Here is a 22,396-nt window from a genome sequence, read left to right as displayed (position 1 = left end):
GATTATTGCCGTGTCAGGTGTACTTTCCCTTCTGGGTTCTGATTCTGTCCTCAAGGTAAGAAAAGTGCATTGATTTCTCTTGAGTCCCTAGTGAGCTAAACCCTGTCCGGTTTGACTCCTGTAGAAGTCTGGAGCAGATCTTTCTCCCCACTTTAAAGTTATATTTATCCAAGTGAGTACCATTCACATGGTTCTTTGTCTTTTGTTGGTTCCTAACAAAATAGCCCTTTTTGGTATTATTTTTGTGCCCCTCTTCTCCAAAGAACTCACACAAATGCACTGGGGTCTAGCTTAGGAGACATATCTAGATGTCTCACCCTGGTGTGTCTAGAATTGCACTACTTCAAACCTCCAAAACGCAAATAGGCTGAAAGCTTTGTTTTGCCTGTGTCTTTACCCTTTGGGGCTATTTTCTCAAAAGAGAGTCTGGGCAGGCCTACCCAACCAGTTTAACAGACTTACCCAGAAGATGTCTAAATTATATTGGGACAAATTTTAAAGCTGAAACACTCCCATTTTTATCCCTTCCATACCTGAAACATGAAATTGCTTTGTAAGTTCTTAAAAACTGTATTAAATATTTGATGTAATTTTTATGTGAGTATATGTCCTTCTTTTCAGATTTTATTTACTTATTTGAGAGAGAGTGCACAAGTGGAGGGAAGAGGCAGAGAGGGAAAAGCAGACTCTCCTGCTGGGCAGGGAATGACATAGGGCTTAATCCCAGGAGCCTGGATCATGACCTGAGCAGAAGGTAGAAGCTTAACCAACTGAGCCACCCAGGCACTCCCAGTATATGTCCTTATGACAATTTTGTCTTAATCATCTTGGAGCTCAGTTTCCAGTGCAGTGCCTGACATAGTAGATAACTCATTTTGATTGGTTAACTATAATGGAGTTATGAACCCATCTTAATATTGTTGCTAACTGACTGTCCTTAAGTGTACTAGGGCAAGTAGCTACTAACTTGGAAAGTATTAATTTCCAAAGGAATATGGTAAGTAAAGTCTCTAACCCCAAATCTGTAATTTCTTCTTTTTTAAAAAAGATTCTATTTATTTATTTGAGAGAGAGAGAGAGAGTGAGCCAGGAGGAGAGGTGGAGAGGGAGGGAGAGAATCTCAGGCTGACTCTGCACATAGTGTGGAGCCCAATGCGGGGCTTGATCTCAAGACCATGAGATCATGACCCAACATGAAACTAAAGAGTTTGTCATTTAACCGACTGAGCCACCTGGGCACCTCCAAAATCTGTAATTTCTTTTAAAAAACCTTATATAGACACAGACCCCTTACTTGCATTGTAATTACCTAGGGAAAATGTTAACAATGCTGATACTTGGGTGCCTTTCCCACTTTCAACCCTCATTATCACCTTTTGAATCACCTGATCAGGAACTTCTAGTTTGACAGTTCCTCAGGTGACTCTGATGCATCTGAGTTATGACAACATAGGCATGGAGAAATACAGTGATTACATCATTTTACAAACAGTGTGATCTAAATTACCTTGCTTATTTGATAATACAATTAATATACCTTGCCAAGATCAAATTGTATTAAACAATCAATATCTATAAACTAGTACTGCTTTTTACCTTTCCAAATATCCTATTAAGTTAATGCATTACCATGAATCTATTATTAATAAATTTATAATAATTATTATGAGTTATTAAATGAGTTAGGTCAAGTTAGGTCATTATTAGTTCTATGCAAGGCTGTGCCCTTTTACACTAATGATTTTGTCTTAATTACCCCGGAGCTCAATGTCTAGTGTGGTGCATATTAGAGCAAATATTAAAAACAATCATTTAATTATTATTTTGTTAACTTAATTATTAACATTAAATTTCTTAATGGTAATTTATCTTAAATAATGTAAGAACAATTACTGGATCTTTGTGGGTGGTTTATTTCTTGCACTCTCACATTTTAAAGGTTTCTATGAGGAACATTTAAAAATGTACTACTAAAAAAAAAATAAATAAAAATAAAAATAAAAATAAAAATGTACTACTATAATTTATGTAATACAAGGTCATGATACACATTATACACACATTATATTATGCAGAAAATATAAGGAAGAATATAAGCAAAACCATAAGTCAATTATCCAAACAAAATAGTTATAAGTTTTTTTTACTATTATATTTAGTCATGATAAAGCCAGTCTCACAGCCTCCTAGGAGGAATACTTCCTCTTTCAAAGCCCTCCAATGAGACACATTTAGCTTTTTATGTTTCTTTTTTTTTTATCGTTCTTCACTCATCAAAACTGATTGGATCACATTTGACCAACTTTAAATTAGATCCCGCTTTCCAAACTGAAAATAAGTCATCACAGTTTAGCGGTCCACTCTCAGTTGGCAAATCTGGGATCATTAAGTGAAAAGGTTTAATAAAACAGGACAGAACTATTTATCTATGAAACTCAAAAGTCCCATAAGTAGTAAAAGGACTAGCATACATGAATGAAATGGACTAAATCTCATGTCTATTTTGTCTCCTTTCTTGACATATATCTTATAATAAATGTGCTGATTTTGATTAGACTATTTAAAAATTTTCAAGCAGATTGCATGTAATATAGTTACTATGTCATGTGTAACAAGTTGTGATGCATTCTAAGTGATATACATAACCAAATAAGTATGACATCCCTATCAATTAAAAAATCTTAATATTTATTTGTATTTTAAATTTTCTCCCAAACATTGTTTGAAAAGTTACAATTTGCCTGTTCAGTGATTTATTCTTTCCCTTGCAAAGCTTGAAGAAAATATTTTCGGTTTAGTGAATTTCACATGAAGAAAAATCCTCGGATGTATGCCAATTAAAAAATAATCATATTCCCACAAATGAAAAGAGCTTTATTGTGTTTTGGATTGTAAAATATACATTCTAAAGTGGATTTTGTTGTTGTTGCTTTGGAACAGAAGAGAAAATGCATTAAGGAAAAATTTAAATCTTATTTTCTTTTTTTTTTTTTTTTTTTTTTTTTTTTTTTTTTTAAATCTTATTTTCAATACCCTGTTTCCTTTAATGAGATCACATGGGTATAAATTATAAACTTATTTTTATAATTTTAAGTTTTTAGCTATTTCTTCTAATTTAATAAGTATTATTTAATTTCTAATTATATTAAGATTTGATTTTTAAAACTGTGTCAAAGACAGTAAAGCACTTAATGAAAATTTATTGAAAAAGCAACAAACAATAATAAATTTCAAATTCTCAATTATTTAGCTAGTAATACAAACTTAGTAGTTATTACCATGACAGTGCCTCAGCTCATTTTATTTTGTTCATTGGTAAAATGGAGATAATAATTTCCAGGGCTGCTGTGAGAACCGGGAGAGGTAAAGAGCATGTGAGCTGTGTTTAACTGCTGCTTATATTTACCAGCGTATGAAGGATACAAGTCTTTCAGAATCCTACTGGTTGCTGGAAGTAGCATCCAAACTGTATGCTAGAAGCCAACTCCTTTCCTCTGCTGGGGCTCACCACATCCCCTCAACCCCCGCTCACCCTGCCATATCACTGCAGATATTTCTGGACACCTCAGTGTGCCAGTATCCCAGCTTGTCTCCTACAGAGGTGTCCATGAAGACTTTCTTCTTGATTTAGTGTTTTTTTTTTTAATTTTTATTTATTTATGATAGTCACAGAGAGAGAGAGAGAGAGGCAGAGACACAGGCAGAGGGAGAAGCAGGCTCCATGCACCGGGAGCCCGATGTGGGATTCGATCCTGGGTCTCCAGGATCACGCCCTAGGCCAAAGGCAGGCGCCAAACCGCTGCGCCACCTAGGGATCCCATTCTTCTTCTTGATTTAGAGTACTAGTTTACGTGAGTACTATCTTAGTGATGCTTAGACCATGGTATGTTCTATATATTTTTTTAAAGATTTATTTATTTATTTATTTATTTATTTATTTATTTATTTATTTATTTTAGACAGAGAGAGAGAGAGAGAGAGAGAGAGGGAGGCAGAGACACAGGAGGAGGGAGAAGCAGGCTCCATGCCAGGAGCCCGACGCGGGACTCAATCCCGGGACTCCAGGATCGCGCCCTGGGCCAAAGGCAGGCGCTAAACCGCTGAGCCACCCAGGGATCCCCGGTATGTTCTATATTTTTAACAAAAAGGCCTTTTTTATTCCAGTGTGTGTTTGTGGTTTTGTGTGTGTGTAAGCAGCCCTCTCTTATCCATAATATTCAGATATTAGGGCCTGAATCTTGCTTTTTATCCATTGTGATCTCTTGCATGTGATTAGAGGGGTTAGACCATTTCCATTTAAGAAATCATTAATGTTGTTGTCCAATAACTTGGTAATGCTCTGTTCATTTTTTCAGTCTTTTATTCTTTCAATATTTCATTTTGAATTACTTCTATTGCCATGACTTGATGTTCACTAATCTTTTTTTCTGCAATGTCTCATATGCCATTAACACTGTCTAATATGTTTTTCATTTCGGACATTATAGTTTTTAATCTCTGTATGTTCATTGTGGGTCTAGCATATATTTTTATATTCCATATGTCTACTAAACATGTTCAGTCTTTCCTCAAGCTTTTAAAAAAAGATTTTATTTATTTGTTTATTTGAGAGAGAGAGAGCATGAGTGGAGGGGCAGAGGGAGAGGGAAAAGCAGATTACCCACTGAGCAGGGAACCTGAGTTGGGGCTTGATCCCAGGACCTTGAGATCATGACCTGAGCAAAAGACACTTAATCAGCTGAGCCACCTAGGCACCCTGCAGCTTCTTGAACATATACAGTTCAGTTATAATATCTTTTTTAATATCCTTGTCTAATTTTACCATATTTTTCATATCTTGGTCAGTTTTTTTGTTTTTGTTTTTTAATTTTTTTTATTGGAGCCCAATTTGCCAACATATAGCATAACACCCAGTGCTCATCCCACCATGTGCCCCCCTCAGTGCTCATCACTCAGTCACCCCAACCCCCCGCCCACCTCCCCTTTCACTACCCCATGTTCATTTCCAGTTAGGTTCTCTCATGTTTTGTCACCCTCACTGATATTTTCACTCATTTTTTCTCCTTTCCCCTTTATTACCTTTCACCAGTTTTTATATTCTCCAAATGAATGAGACCATATAATGTTTGTCCTTTTCCGATTGACTTATTTCACTCAGCATAATACCTTCCAGGTCCATCCACGTTGAAGCAAATGGTGGGTATTTGTCGTTTCTAATGGCTGAGTAATATTCCATTGTATATATAGACCACATCCTCTTTATCCACTCATCTTTTGATGGACACCGAGGCTCCTTCCACAGGTTGCCTATTGTGGACATTGCTGCTAGAAACATCGGGCTGCAGGTGTCCTGGCGTTTCACTGCATCTGTATCTTTGGGGTAAATCCCTAGCAGTGCAACTGCTTGATCATAGGGCAGTTCTATTTTGAACTCTTTGAGGAACCTCCACACAGTTTTCCAGGGGGGCTGCACCAGTTCACATTCCCACCAACAGTGCAAGAGGGTGCCCCTTTCTCCACATCCTCTCCAACATTTGTTGATTTCTGTCTTGTTATTTTTCCCCATTCTCACTGGAGTGAGGTGGTATCTCATTGTGGTTTTGATTTGTATTTCCCTGATGGCAAGTGATGCGGAACATTTTCTCATGTGCTTGTTGGCCATGTCTGTGTCTTCCTCTGTGGCATTTCTGTTCATGTCTTTTGCCCATTTCATGAATGGATTGTTTGTTTCTTTGCTGTTGAGTTGAATAAGTTCTTTATAGATCTTGGATACTAGCCCTTTATCTGATACATCATTTGCAAACATCTTCTCCCATTCTGTAGGTTGTCTTTTAGTTTTGTTGACTGTTTCTTCTGTTGTGCAGAAACTTTTTATCTTGATGAAGTCCCAATACTTTATTTTTGCTTTTGTTTCTCTTGCCTTCATGGATGTATCTTGCAAGAAGTTGCTGTGGCCAAGTTCAAAAAGGGTATTGCCTGTGTTCTCCTCTAGGATTTTGATGGAATCTTGTCTCACATTTAGATCTTTCATCCAGTTTGAGTTTATCTCTGTGTATGGTGTAAGAGAATGGTCTAGTTTCATTCTTCTGCATATGGATGTTCTTGGTCAGTTTTGATTGGTTTTTCTCCTCATGGTGGTTTAGATTTTCCTGCTTCTTTGCATGCCTGGGAATTTTTGGATGCCAGACATTGTTAATTTTAACTTTTGAGTGCTAGATATTTTGGGGTCCCTGTAAATATATTGGTTTTTATTCTGAGACACAGTTAAATTACATGTAAACAGTTTGATATTTTAGGTTCCCGATTTTAAACTTTGTAAGGCTGGATCAGAATAGTGTGCAGTTTAGGGTTAATTGTACTCCACTAATGAGAAAAAAATCCTTCTGAGTACTCTGATGTCCCATGAATTACGAGGTCTTCAAGTCTGGCTATTAGGAACATACATTATTACTAAACATATGTGTCCTTAAATTGTTCCTTTTAATCCTTTTAGAGTGGTTCTCTTCTTGGTGTGTGATAGTTTTCTTACAGGCATTTAATGACTAGTACTCAGATAATTATTCAGATGAAATTGGATGTGTATAGGGTTGTATGGCCATAGACTACTTAGATAATTGTTCAAAGAGGACACTAAGGAGATCATGAAAATTCTTTGTTTGTGAGATCTTTTGTTTTTGATAACTCTGCCCTGCAAATTCTAATAGCCTTGGCCTCCCTAGTTCCTAACTTCATATCTTAATCTATGGAATACCACTGGGGTCTCCCTGGACTTTCACTCCTTGCACTGTGGCCTGAAAACTTTCTTCAGGAAGTAGGCTTGGACAATCATAAGAATAACCTCATATGTTCTCAGTATCTCAGGGATCACAGATCTTGTTGCCCAATGTCCACTGTTTTGAGAATAGTTGTTTCATAGATTTTATCCAGTTTTTTACTTGTTTCAGATTGGAAGGTAGTTCTAGTCTCTGTTACTCTATCTTAGTCAGGAGTAGAAATCCTGGTATGTCTTGAATAGATGTTTAATGTGGCCATTATGACTCTGGAGATCCTCATTCCCCTAACTCAGTTCTACCCTTGACTAAAGAACTTCATTCTCTTCATTCACTTCATTTCTCTGGAGGCAAAGACTTGCATTTCTCAAGGAGTGTAGTAAGGGCAGGATGACACAGCAATTTAAAACATGAACAAAAATTTTGCATCATATTGTAAAAGAAAATTTGCATCAGATAATTGTTAAAAAACAGCAAGGAGGACTTAAGATTATTGCAATAGGGATCAAGACTATTGCATAGAGAGGAGAGATTCAACTCAGTACCAAATACAAGGACAGCTGGGAATTTATGGCCAATGGGAAGGATGAGAAAGAGAATGGAAAATTATGAAGAAGAGTTTGATTAGGTATCGGGGGGAAAGAGGAACTTGATTAGATATCAAGCTTAATTTGATATTAATGTTGAGGAGATTCTAGATCACTTGGCTAACCAGAATTACTTGTTAAAACAGCTTTGCAGGCCAAGACCAGGACCAAGGAGAAGGCCTAGTAGAAAGAAGGTTCAGAGGAGTCTGACTGAAGTTTTGGTCTAGGGGGATTCCTTGTCAGAATGTACTCGTGATTTCTGAAGCATGCCACACAGACATATTGTTTCAGGATCTCCTGTCTCTTTTGCTAACAATGCAGACAGACATAGGCACCCCTTCCCCAGATTCCATGAATCAAACACTCTTTTTCTTAAAAAATTTTTTATTGGAGTTCAATTTTCCAACATATAGCATAACACCCAGTGCTCATCCTGTCAAGTCCCCCCTCAGTGACCATCACCCAGTCACCCCAACCCCCCACCCACCTCCCTTTCCAACACCCCTTGTTCGTTTCCCAGAGTTAGGTGTCTCTCATGTTCTGTCTCCCTCACTGATATTTCCTACCATTTTCTCTCCCTTCCCCTTTATTCCCTTTCACTATTTTTTATATTCCCCAAATGAATGAGACCATACAATGTTTGTCCTTCTCCGATTGACTTATTTCACTCAGCATAATACCATCTAGTTCCATCCATGTTGAAGCAAATGGTGGGTATTTGTCGTTTCTAATGGCTGAGGAATATTCCATTTTATATATAGACCACATCTTCTTTATCCATTCATCTTTCGATGGACACCGAGCCTCCTTCCACAGTCAAACACACTTTCAACTGGGCCCCCAAACATACCTTATTATCGTGCTCCACTGATGGATTCTAAAGCACAATAAGACTGAAGAACCACCAGTAGTAGAATAGAAATAAAATTATATTGATACAAACATGGCTAGAAAAAGACTACAAGGGAATACACCAAAATGTCAGAGATCCTAGCAATGTGTATGTAATGTGACCTAAATTGTCTGATTCTATATTAAGCTCTATTTTTAAAAAGCTTTCAACATTACTCACAGTGGGATACATCATGAAATAGATGTGTAGATTTTATGTAATGGATTTTATTCTTATCTCAAAAAAGCATTTCAATCAATGGGGTATGTTAAATGTTGATCAAGCAATGATAATCAAGAAAGTAAAGTGTATAAATATATATGGGAATGTGCATATACAAATAGAAAATACAAAGGAATTTATCACTGATGGCATTTGGGAATGGTTGTGTGATTGAAAATGATTTTTAGGTGTTGCTGCCCGAGAACCAGAGACGGTCCTGCGGCGGCTGCAGCTCCTTCAGTAGCCTGACAATGTTGTCTCATTTAGTAGAGCAGCCGCTGCCCCCGCACAACAACAACAACTGCGAGGAAGGTGAACAGCCTTTGCCCCCCGCCAGCTGGGCTCAACAGTTCCTGGGTGGAGCTACCCATGAACATCAGCAATGGAAATGATTATGGCAATGGGAAAAATGGGGGGCTAGAACATGTACCTTCTTCATCCTCTATCCACAATGGAGACATGGAGAAGATTCTTTTGGATGCACAGTATGAATCAGGACAGAGTAGCTCAAGAGCCAGTTCTCACTGTGACAGCCCTTCCCCTCAAGAAGATGGGCAGATTATGTTTGATGTGGAGATGCACACTAGCAGGGACCATAGCTCTCAGAAGAAGCAGCTGCAGAAGGAGAGAAAGAAGTTGATGCTTTGAAGAAAAGTGTAGACTGGGTGTCCGACTGGTCCAGGAGACATGAAAACATTCCACCTAAGGAATTCCACTTCAGACACCCCAAACACTCTGTCTCTTTAAGCATGAGGAAAAGTGGAGCCATGAAGAAAGGGGATATTTTTTCCACAGAATTCCTTAAGGTGTTCATTCCGTCTCTCTTCCTCTCTCATGTTTTGGCTTTGGGGCTAGGCATCTATATTGGAAAGCGACTGAGCACACCTTCTGCCAGCACCTACTGAAGGAAAGGAAAGAACAGCCCTGGAAAAGCGTGTGACCTGTGAAGTGGTGTATTGTCACAGTAGTTTATTTGAACTTAAGAACATTGTAAGCATGACCCAACCTACCACCCTATTTTTACATAATCAAGTTCCAGTAACTCTCTAATCCAGTATTTTATTCAAACTCTGTTGAGGCATTTTACTAACCTCATTCCCTTTTTGGCCTGTAAGACACTTTAGAATTTCCTAACAGAGTTTACTGTTCTTTAGAAATTTGCAAGGGCTTCTTTTCCGCAAATGCCACCAGCAGATTATAATTTTGTCAACAATGCTATTGTCTCCTTTTATTGCCACCAGACTTAGACCTGCATCGTTCATGGTATAAATTTTACTCTTGCAAGATGACTACCATTTCTCTCTTAAAATGAGATCAGGTTAACAAATGATAGAACAGCTTTCTTGTTACTGTTTTTTTTTTCCAAGACAAAGCAAGCTTCCCTAAGCCTGAATTTATAGTTGTTTAAAAAGAAAACAGAGGGGCGGGACAAGATGGCAGAAGAGTAGGGTCCCCAAGTCACCTGTCCCCACCAACTTACCTAGATAACTTTCAAGTCATCCTGAAAACCTACGAATTCGGCCTGAGATTTAAAGAGAGAACAGCTGGAATGCTACAGTGAGAAGAGTTTGCGCTTCTATCAAGGTAGGAAGATGGGGAAAAATAATAAATAAAAAAGCATCCAAGTGGGAGGGGCCCCCCGCGAGGAGCTGGGCTAAGGCCCCTCGGCAAGTGCCCCCAGGACAAGAAAGCCCAGTCCTGGAGAAGCAGGAGCTTTACCAATCTTCCCAGATGGAAAGGCCCTCACAGGGAGTTCGAGCAGGATTCCAGGAGGGGCAGGGATGCCCTCAGGTTCCCAGGGGCACTAACAGAGGACCTGCTCCCCGGGGGAGAGCGCACCAAACACCTCGGCTGAGCTCCCTAAAGGGCTGCAGCGTGTGCGCTGTGGGGCCCCAGGAGCAGCTCGGGTGGCGGCTCAGGCGGCGGCTCCACAAGGAGGGGGCTGCGCAGCCCCAGGAGCACAATTCCAGTGGCGCAGGCCCCGCAGCCCAGGGCACTGGGGGATGCAGCCTGAGATCCAGCGCTCCACCCAGGACAGGCGGAGGCTGGGAGAGCCCAGGACAGTGAGGACACTCCTGCTGCCATGCGGCTCCAAGCTGTGCAGATAGGTGACCCCACCCTCCAGTGCATCCAGGCCCCTGCGGACTGAGAACTGCGGTAGTTACTGCGGGAGCTGACTCTAGAGCTGGAGAGCTGGCCGCCGCCACTGTTGTTGTTCCTCCTGGTGTCACCTTGTACCTGGGACTGAGCAGGGGCCTCACAGGATAAACAACTCGCACTGAGCTGTACAGCTGGCATGGGGCTGGGCAGCTCCCCCAGGTGCACACACCTGAGAATCAGCACAGTAGGCCCCTCCCCCAGAAGGCCAGCTAGAAGGACAGGGGAAAAGCAAGTTATTGACCAAGCAACACTGAAAAAGTTCCAGGGGAAGTGGAGGGATATACAGTATATAAAATCAGAGGATACTCGCCCTTGTTTTTGTTTTCTGTTTCCCCCCACATTTTTTCTTTTTCTTCTTCCTTTTTTCTCTCTTTTTCTCCTTTTTTCCAGTGCAACTTGTTTTTGGCCACTCTGCAATGAGTAAAAAGACTAGAAGGAAAAAAATCACCTCAAAAGAAAGAATCAGAAACAGTCCTCTCTCCCACAGAGTTAGAAAATTTGGATTACAATTCAATGTCAGAAAGTCAATTCAGAAGCACAATTGTAAAGCTACTGGTGGCTCTGGAAAAAAGCATAAAGGATTCAAGGGATTTCATGACTGCAGAATTTAGATCTAATCAGGCCAAATTAAAAATCAATTAAATGAGATGCAATCCAAACTGGAGGTCCTAACGACGAGGGTTAATGAGGTAAAAGAACAAGTGAATGACATAGGAGACAAGTTGATGACAAAGAGGGAAACTGAAAAAAAAAGAGAAAAACAATTAAAAGATCATGAGGATATATTAAGGGAAATAAATGACAGCCTCAGAAGGAAAAATCTACGTTTAATTGGGGTTCCCAAGGGCGCAGAAAGGGACAGAGGTCCAGAATATGTATTTGAACAAATCATAGCTGAGAGCTTCCCTAACTTGGGAAGGGAAACAGGCATTCAGATCCAGGAGATAAAGAGATCCCCCCCTAAAATCAATAAAAACCGCTCCACACCTCGACATTTAATAGTGAAACTTGCAAATTCCAAACTTAAAGAGAAGATCCCTAAAGCAGCAAGAGACAAGAAATCTCTTTTATAGGGAGAAGCATTAGGATAACACCAGAACTCTCCACAGAGACCTGGGAGGCCAGAAAGGGCTGGCAGGATATATTCAGGGGCTTCAATGAGAAGAACATGCAGCCAAGAATACTTTATCCAGCAAGGCTGTCATTCAGAATAGAAGGAGAGATAAAGAGCTACCAAGATAGGCAGGAAGTGAAAGAATATGTGACCACCAAACCAGCTCAGCAAGAAATAATAAGGGGGGTCCTGTAAAAGAAAGAGGAAGCCCAAAGAAATAATCCACAAAAACGGACTGAATAGGTATTATGATGACACTAAATTCATATATTTCAATAGTAACTCCGAACACGAATGGACTTCATGATCCCATCAAAAGATGCACGGTTTCAGACTGGATTTAAAAAGCAGGACCCATCTATTTACTGTCTAAAAGACTCATTTTAGATCTCAGGACACCTCCAACCTGAAAATGAAAAAGGAAGAAGCATTTGACATTCAAATGGTCCTCAATAGAAAGCAGGGGTAGCAATCCTCATCAGATAAATTAAAGTCTATCCCAAAGACTGTAGTAAGAGATGAAGAGGGACACTGTATCATACTTAAAGGATCTATCCAACAAGAGGACTTAACAATCATCAATATTTATGACCCGAATGTGGGAGCAGCCAAGTATATCAATCAATTAATAACCAAAGTTAAGACATACTTAGATAATAATACATATATACTTGGTGACTTGAATGTACCACTTGATACAATCGACAGGTATTCTAAGCACAACATCTCCAATGAAACATGAGCTTTAAATGATACACTGGACCAGATGGATTTCACAGATATTTACAGAACTTTACACCCAAATGCAACTGAATACACATTCTTCTCAAGTGCACATGGAACTTTTTCCAGAATAGACCACATACTGGGTCATAAATCAGGTCTGAACTGATACCAAAAGATTGGGATCGTCCCCTGAATATTTTCAGACCATAATGCTTTTAAATTAGAACTAAATCACAAGAAGAAGTTTGGAAGGATTTCAAGCATGTGGAGGTTAAGGACCATCCTGCTAAAAGATGAAAGGGTCAACCAGGAAATTAGGAAAGAATTAAAAAGATTCATGGAAACTAATGAGATTGAAGTACACCGTTCAAAATCTTTGGGATGCAGCAAAAGCAGTCCTTAGGGGGAAATACATCGCAATGCAAACATCCATCCAAAAACTGGAAAGAACTCAAATACAAAAGCTAACCTTGTACCTAATGGAGCTGGAGAAAAACAGCAAATATATCCTACACCCAGCAGAAGAAGAGAGTTAAAAAAGATTCTAGCAGAAGTCAATGAAATCGAGACCAGAAGAACTGTGGAACAGATCAACAAAACTAGGAGTTGGTTCTTTGAAAGAATTAATAAGATAGAAAAACCATTAGCCAGTCTTATCAAAAAGAAGAGAGAAAAGACTCAAATCAATAAAAATCATGAATGAGTAAGGAGAGATCAACACCAATACCAAGGAAATATAAACGATCTTATATACTTATTATAAGTAGCTTACGCCAATAAATTAGGCAATCTAGATGAAACGGACACATTTCTGGAAAATCACAAACTACCAAAACTGGAACAGGAAGAAAGAGAAAACCTGAACAGGACAATAACCAGGGAGTAATTGAAGCAGTCATCAAAAACCTCCCAAGACACAAAACGCCAGGGACAGACGGCTTCCCAGGGGAATTCTATCAAACATTTTTTTTTTCTATCAAACATTTAAAGAAGAAACCATACCTATTCTACTAAAGCTGTTCAGAAGGATAGAAAGAGATGGAATACTTCCAAACTCGTTCTATGAGGCCAGCATCACCTTAATTCCAAAACCAAAGACCCCACCAAAAAGAAGAATTATAGACCAATATCCCTGATGAACATGGATGCAAAAATTCTCAACAAGATACTAGCCAATAGGATCCAACAATACATTAAGAAGTTTATTCATCATGACCAAGTGGGATTTATCCCCTGGATGCAAGGCTGGTTCTACACTCGTAAAGAAATCAATGTGATTCATCATTTCAGCAGGGGAAAAAACAAGAACCATAAAATACTGTCAATAGATCCAGAGAAAGCATTAGACAAAATACAGCATCTATTCCTGATAAAAACTGTTCAGAGTGTAGGGATAAAGGGAATATTCCTCAACATCTTAAAAGCCATCTACGAGAAGCCCACAGCAAATATCATTCTCAATGAGGAAACACTGGGAGCCTTTTCCCTAAGAATAGGAACAAGACAGGGATGTCCACTCTCACCACTGCTATTCAACATAGTACTAGAAGGCCTAGTCTCAGCAATCAGGCAAGAAAAAGAAATAAAAGGCATTCAAATTGGCAAAGAAGAAGTCAAACTCTCCCTCTTCACAGATGACATGATACTGTACATAGACAACCCAAAAGATTCCACCCCAAGATTGCTAGAACTCATACAGCAATTTGGCAGTGTGGCAGGATACAAAACAATGCCCAGAACTCAGTGGCATGTTTATACACTAACAATGGGACTGAAGAAAGAGAAATTAAGGAGCCAATCCCATTTACAATTGAACCCAAAAGCATCAGATACATAGGAATAAACTTAACCAAAGAGGTAAAGGATCTAGTCCCTAAAAACTACAGAACACTTCTGAAAGAAATTGAGGAAGACACAAAGAGATGGAAAAATATTCCATACTCATGGATTGGAAGAATTAATATTGTGAAAATGTCAAAGCTACCCAGGGCAATTTACACATTTAATGCAATCCCTATCAAAAAACCATGGAGTTTCTTCAGAGAGTTGGAACAAATCATCTTAAGATTCGTGTGGAATCAGCAAAGACACAGAATAGCCAGGGAAATATTAAAAAAGAAAACCATAGCTGGGGGCATCACAATGCCAGATTTCAGATTGTACTACAAAGCTGTGGTCATCAAGACAGTGTGGTACTGGCACAAAAACAGACCCCTCGATCAATAGAACAGAATAGAGAATGCAGAAGTGGACCCTCAACTTTATGGTCAACTAATATTCGACAAAGGAGGAAAGACTATCCACTGGAAAAAAGGCAGTCTCTTCAGTAAATGGTGCTGGGAAAATTGGATAGCCACATGCAGAAGAATGAAAGTAGACCGTTCTCTTACACCATACACAAAGATAAACTCAAAATGGATGAAAGATCTAAATGTGAGACAAGATTCCATCAAAATCCTAGAGGAAAACACAGGCAACAGCCTTTTTGAACTTGGCCACAGTGACTTCTTGTAAGATACATCCATGAAGGCAAAAGAAACAAAAGCAAAAAAGAACTATTGAGACTTCATCAAGATAAGAAGCTTCTTCACAGCAAAATAAACAATTCACAAAACTAAAAGACTACCTACAGAATGGGAGAAGATATTTGCAAATGACCTATCAGATAAAGGGCTAGTATCCAAGATCTATAAAGAACTTATTCAACTCAACAGCAAAGAAACAAACAATCCAATCATGAAATGGGCAAAAACATGAACAGAAATCCACAGAGGAAGACATAGACATAGCCAACAAGCACATGAGAAAATGCTCCGCATTACTGGCCATCAGGGGAATACAAATCAAAACTGCAATGAGACACCACCTCACACCAGTGAGAATGGGGAAAATGAACAAGGCAGGAAACAAACAACGTTGGAGAGGATGTGGAGAAAGGGGCACCCTCTTGCACTGTTGGTGAGAATGTGAACTGGTACAGCCACTCTGGAAAACTGTGTGGAGGTTCCTCAAAGAGTTATAAATAGGTCTACCCTCCGACCCAGCAATTGCACTGCTGGGGATTTACCCCAAAGATACAGATGCAATGAAACGCCAGGACACCTGCACCCCAATGTTTATAGCAGCAACGTCCACAATAGCCAACCTGTGGAAGGAGCCTCGGTGTCCATCAAAAGATGAATGGGTGAAGAAGATGTGGTCTATGTATACAATGGAATATTACTCAGCCATTAGAAATGACAAATGCCCACCATTTGCTTCGATGTGGAATTGACCTGGAGGGGTATTATGCTGAGTGAAATAAGTCAATCTGAGAAGGAGAAACATTATATGGTCTCATTCATTTGGGGAATATAAAACATAGTAAAAGGGAGGAAAGGGGAAAGGAGAGAAATTGAGTGGGAAATATCAGAAAGGGTGACAGAACATGAGAGACTCCTAACTCCGGGATAGAAAAAGGGGTGGTGTTTGGGAGGTGGGCAGGTGGTTGGGGTGACTGGGTGACGGGCACTGAGGGGGGCACTTGATGGGATGAGCGCTGGGTGTTATGCTATATGTTGGCGAATTGAACTCCAATAAAAAGAATTTTTTAGAAAAGAAAAGAAAACAAACAAAATAAGACAGAAGAAAAAAATATCCTGGCAATAAAAAAATTTTTAAACAACAACAAATAATAAAATGATATTTATGTTACTTCGATGTCAGGTTTGTTATTTTAATATTTTATACACTTCCATCTTACTGCCTTAAGAGAATTCTGAATATATATGTCCTCATGTTATTTTGGAGTATGCAGAAAATAATGATAATAGTAACAGTACTCATACTTTTAGTGTGCACCATATTCCAGACAGTGTTCTAAGCTATTGGTGCTAATAAGTTTATTCCCCAAAAGAAACCTGTGAAGGCTATACCATCAATGTCCCCACTTTATATAGGAGGGAATGAAGGCACATGGAGGTGAAGCAAATTACCTGAGATTTTATAGCTAGTAATTTGTAAAACCTGGAGATAGCCAAAATGGTTTGGCTCCAGAATCAGTGCTCTCAGCCTCTTAATAAAACAAATAATAAATCCATTAAAATGATGATTGGAACAACTGGAGGCAGTTAACCTATCTTCTGAAATATAATTTAAAAATTATGTTATTTTCTAACGATTTTGGTGGCAAATCCTAATCCTATTGTTTTCTCTAAAAGTAACTATTTTCTCTTACATTGAATAAAACTGGGCATAATGGAGATATTCAGGCAATTGATGTTGGAAACCAACAAGGAAAGGTACAAAGGAAAAAAATGCAGTCTCTGATATTAAGGACTAGAGAGATCAGTTTAGTAAATCCATCTTTTATGAGAAAGACGAAATTAGGAGGGAAGAGAAACTATGAAGAAGTAAAAATACAAAGAAAAGCTAAAAGATAGAAGAAAGATATTTGTTGTATGGATGTGTATTTTATGAGAGAGAAAAAAGGCAGGTACATCCCTTCAATGTTTTCGATCCATACACACTTTCAAAATGAATAGGAATTATGTGGAAAGAATATCTCCTAACTTGTTTTTTTTTTAATTATTTATGACAGTCACACAGAGAGAGGGAGAGAGAGAGAGAGACAGAGACACAGGCAGAGGGAGAAGCAGGCTCCATGCACTGGGAGCCTGATGTGGGATTCGATCCTGGGTCTCCAGGATCACGCCCTGGGCCAAAGGCAGGCGCCAAACCGCTGCGCCACCCAGGGATCCCTCCTAACTTGTTTTTAAAACAATAACTGGATTTTTCTCTTAAGTCAAACTTGAATATCTATTGGAGAAATTTAAAAAGTAGAAAGTAAAGGGTCACCTGTGACTGAGCCAGCACTGGGGCTTGAACATCATTGAGCAGGAAGCCTGGGGCAGAGAAGCAGTGTTAATTTTGATTAACGGTGGAACAGTTTGGACATGTTTACATTGAGGTACCCTTGGGACATTCAGGGGAACTAGGTAAACATCCACAGGTCCAAAGAGCATACTGGGCTAGAGATGTAGAATTGGTTGTCCTCATCGTTAAGATTGTAGCGACAACTGTGGAAGTGCATGGGATCAGCCAAGAAGAACACAGAGACTGAGATGAGAGAGGATTTGCAGTATTAGGGAAACAATTTAGCTCAGGTTCCAAGAGTCCAGGTGTTGGAACTTGTCAGTACTGGTACATAAATCTCCACTCTGTCCCTCGCTATTCTAAGTAAAAGCAAACCTATAAGATGGTTATGTAAGATTCATATTGAATGTAAGAACAGAGAAAAGGTAAATTTAAGGAATGTTGAAAGTATATTATACAAATTGTATCTATATTAGTAATAATATAATAAAGTAAAACCTACAATTAAGGTGATCTGCCTACCAGAGTGAAATCCAGCACCGTTTATTTTATTTTATTTTATTTTATTTTATTTTATTTTATTTTTTAGCACCTTTTAAATGAACAAAACAATTCTGTTAGTCAACACATAAAATGTACAATGTCCAGTATCTAATAAAAAATTAGTAGCAATACACAAGTGGTAGGAAAATATGACCAATAATTGAGAAAAAATAGTCAATAGAAACAGCTATTATAAATATGTCCAAGGATTTAAAGGAAATATTAGTATAATGAGGAGTGAAATGGCAGATATAAAAGATATCAAGTGAAGCTTTTAGAGGTTAAAAAATATAGTTTCTGAATAAAATTTTTGTTCATTCAGATTAACAGCATATTACACACCACAGAAGAAAAAATCATTGTGTCAGCAGCATAGCAATAGAAAAAAATCAAGAGCTTCAAGGGAACAATATCAAGGTTTCTAATATATCTGTAATTAGGGAACAGAAAATATATTTGAAGAGACTAATGGTGGAAACTTTTCAAATTTGAGGAAAATGAAGAATTCAAAGATTCAAGAAGTCCTCTGAAACTACATAGGAAAACACAAATAAAAATAAGACCACACCTGAGATGCCTGGGTGGCTCAGCAGTTGAGCGTCTGCCTTTGGCTCAGGGCATGATCCCAGAGTCCTGGGATGGAGTCCCACATCAGGCTCCCTGCATTGGAGCCTGCTTCTCCCTCTGCCTATGTCTCTGCCTCTCTCAGTGTCCCTCATGAATAAATAAATAAAATCTTTAAAAAAGACCACACCAAAGCATGTAATGACAAAATATCTGAAAAGTAGTAATAAAGAGAAAATCTTGAAAGAAGCTGGAGAAATATGACACAAAATGTAAAGGAAAACAAAGATAAAAATCACCACATGTAGATTACTTATCAGAAACAGTGCCAGCCAGAGTAAACAATGGAAAGATAATTAAGTACTAAAAATACGCACTGTCAAACTAGAATTAGATATTCTGTGTAAACACCCTTCAAAATAATGATCAAATGCTTCAGTATTCAACAAAACCTTAAAACACTTTGTTGCCTGTAAACCAGCAATACAAGAAATTTTTTAAAAAAATATTTATTTATTCATGAGACACAGAGATAGGCAGAGGGAGAATCAGGCTCCCCACAGGAGATCCTCAACCCCACATGGAGCCTGATGTGGGACTTGATCCCAGGACCCTGGGATCATGACCTGAACCAAAGGCAGACACTGAGCCACCCAGGTGCCCAAAGAAATATATATTTTTTAATATACTTAAGTCTGAAGGAAAATAATGCCAGATAGAACCTTGAATATGTGCAAAGGACTAAATAACACCAAATACATATATATGGACGTCAATATATTTTTTCTGTATTTGCAATATTTTAAAAGATCATTTAAAAAACTAAAATAGTATAAATAGAGTATGGAATTGATATATATATTTTTTTTCAACAGTAAAATATATGACAAAAATAACACAATAAAGGGGAAGAAAACAGTATGTTTATTATAAGATTCTTACATTTATAAATGAAATGCTAAATTATTATTTGGAAGTAGATAGTAATATGTTAGAAATACAGTATTTAGACAACAGAGAAACTAGTAAAAATAAAACTGTAGTAACAAGCCAATAGAGGAGATAAGATATTGTTTAAAAAATATTTAAGTTGGGGATCCCTGGGTGGCTCAGCAGTTCAGTGCCTGCCTTCGGCCCAGGGCATGGTCCTGGAGTCCAGGGATCGAGTCCCACATCAGGCTCTCTGCCCGGGGCCTGCTTCTCCCTCTGCCTGTGTCTCTGCCTCTCTTTCTCTTTGTGTCTCTCATGAATAAATAAATAAAATCTTTAAAAAATGTTTAAGTAATTCAAATGAAGGCAGGAAAAGAGGAAAAATGTGAAGAGACTCAAAGGGTAGAAAATTATATTCCAAAGAAAACCATAATCATAAGAAAGGCAGAGTGGTTATACTCATTTAGACTAAGTATACTTCAGAACAAGCAATATTACTACAGAAAAACAATCATTCTGTCATTTTTATGACAGAAAAATTAATTTATCAAAAGTTCATAGATACCCTAAATATGTTGCACTCAATAAATTGTTTCAAAATGCTTAAAGCAAATCCTGGTAATACAGAAAATAGAATGGACAAATCTGCTATTATGGTTGTGGCTTTCAATGCTCCTCTCTCAATAATTGCTAGAGCAAGTAAATTTAAAAAAAAGATAAGGATATAAAAACCTGAACATTAGCACACAAAAATTTGTACACAAATGTTTATAGTAGCTTATAATTGCCAAAACATGGAAACAACCAAGATATCCTTCAATAGGTGAATGAATAAAAAAAATGTGGTTAATCCATAAATGGAATATTATTCAGTAATAAAAACACATGAGCTATTAAGACACAAAAGACATGGAAGATACTTTAATGCATATTGTTAAGTGATAGAAGCCAATTTGGAAAGGGTCCATAGTATAGGATTCCAAAGATATGACATTTTGGAAAAGGCAAAATTATGGTGACAGTAAAGACATCAGTGGTTGCTAGGGATTCAGGGGAAAGAAAACAAGGTTGGAAAGGTAGAGCATGGGATTTTTAGGACAGTGAAACTATTCTGTATCCATAATGTGGACCCATGACATTATACATTTGTCAAAACTCATAGAATGTACAATACAAAGAGTGAAACCTAATATAAACTATGGACTTTAGCTAATAATAATGTATTAGTATCAGATCATCAATTCTAACAAATGTACCATGCTAATGCAAGATGTTAATAATAGGGGAATCTTGGGGGTGGGTAGGGTGTATATGGGTACTCTCTATACTTTCAATTTACTGTTTCTGTAAATCTAAAACTGCTCTCAAAAAAACCAATCAATTAGGGGTACCTGGGTGGCTCAGTGGTTGAGCACCTGCCTTTGGCTCAGGTCGTGATCCTGGGGTCCCCGGATCAAGTCCCACATTGGGCTCCCTGCATGGAGCCTGCTTCTCCCTCTGCCTATGTCTCTGCCTCTCTCTCTGTGTCTCTCATGAATAATAATAAAAAACCCTATCAATTAAAAAAAAAACCCTGGATAACACTATCAACTTGACTAATTGAAATTTGTAGAACCATTCAGCCAACAGCAGAAAAAATATTATTTATAATTGAACATGGAACATTAAATAACATTCAACCATTTTTAAAGTAAACAAGTTTCAAAAAATATAAGAGGATTAAAATCATAGAGTGCAGTCACTGTTGGCCACTGAATTAATTTAATAAATAACAGAAAAATATCAGGAAATCCTCTAAAATTTGAAATTTAAACAACATAATTATAAATAATTCATGGGTCAATGAATACCTCACAAAAGAAATTATAAAATATTTTGAACTGAGTAATAAACATGAGAATATAGTATATAAAAATGTGTGGTGTCTAGAGGTGTACACACACTAGGACCAGGTGGGGTTTATTCCTAGATGCAAAGCTGATTCAACATTAAAAAATCAACCAATGTAATCCACAAAGTAAAAAAAAAAAACTATTCTTTCAGTTGACACAAAAAAGCATTTTGTGACAAAATTCAAACCATTTCATGATAAAAATTCTCAGGAATAGAGGAAAACTTCCTCCACTTTATACAGAATACTGACAAATTCCTATGGATAAGACTGTACTTAATGGTGAAATATCTAATGTCATTTTCCTAAAATAGGCAGAAAGACAAGAATGTCTGCTCTCTTCACTCTTATTCAACTTAGTGCTGGAAGTTCTAGCCATTGCAGGAAGGCAAGAAAATGAAATGAAAAGCATGCAATTGGAAAAGAAGAAATAGAGGAAGAAAGAAAATTGTCCCTATTTGTAGGTGACATGATTGCATATGAAGAAAATATGAATGAATTTACATTGTGTTATCGTTTAAATAACTCCTACAAGAACTTGCAAAAGAATGTGCTCCAGAGAACATCTTAAAAAATAAAATAAAAAAATAAAATAAATAAAATAAAATAAAATAAAATAAAACATTATTTACTGACACGTAAAGGATTCATTTGTTCTGTATATGTCACGAGGTTAATAATGAAATTCTAAGAGGCTTGGTTGTGTTGACTCTGTACCAGGCTACAGCCCCAAAGGAGTTCATGTTAAGCTAAGGGAAAATTGAGGCAGCCAGAGAAATCATCCCTTGTCCCCAAGATGTACACCCAGGCATTACAGAAAACTGTCACACTCTCTACCTGCCAGGAAATATCCTATGGATTGGTAATGTGTGTCTTGGGGTCATATGATCTGGGTATGAGTCCCATCCTTGCCAGCTGTGCTGTGGACAAACCCCTCCAGCCTCTATTTCCTCTTGGGTAAAGCAGGCATAAAAGTGGAACCTACCTCATAGGCTTGTGGTGAGGATTAGATGATGCCAGAAAAGCAGATAACACAATTCCTGTCACACCGTAGAGTATTTACACAGTAAAAGTTACTTACAACAGCAGTACAGAATGAGAAACTCTTAGGTATATAACGACAAAAATATGCAGAGACAGAGA

General features: G+C 38.0%; 1 pseudogene; it reads left to right on the top strand.

Annotated features, from left to right (window-relative positions):
- The first annotated feature begins 3,963 nt into the window (after window positions 1-3,963).
- On the top strand, window positions 3,964-16,164 carry LOC140627219 (BCL2/adenovirus E1B 19 kDa protein-interacting protein 3-like pseudogene; annotated as a pseudogene).
- Window positions 16,165-22,396: the final 6,232 nt, after the last annotated feature.

The sequence above is a fragment of the Canis lupus genome, chromosome X, assembly GCF_048164855.1.
Source record: "Canis lupus baileyi chromosome X, mCanLup2.hap1, whole genome shotgun sequence".
NCBI lineage: Eukaryota > Metazoa > Chordata > Mammalia > Carnivora > Canidae > Canis > Canis lupus.
This window is presented reverse-complemented; position numbering and strand designations above follow the sequence as displayed.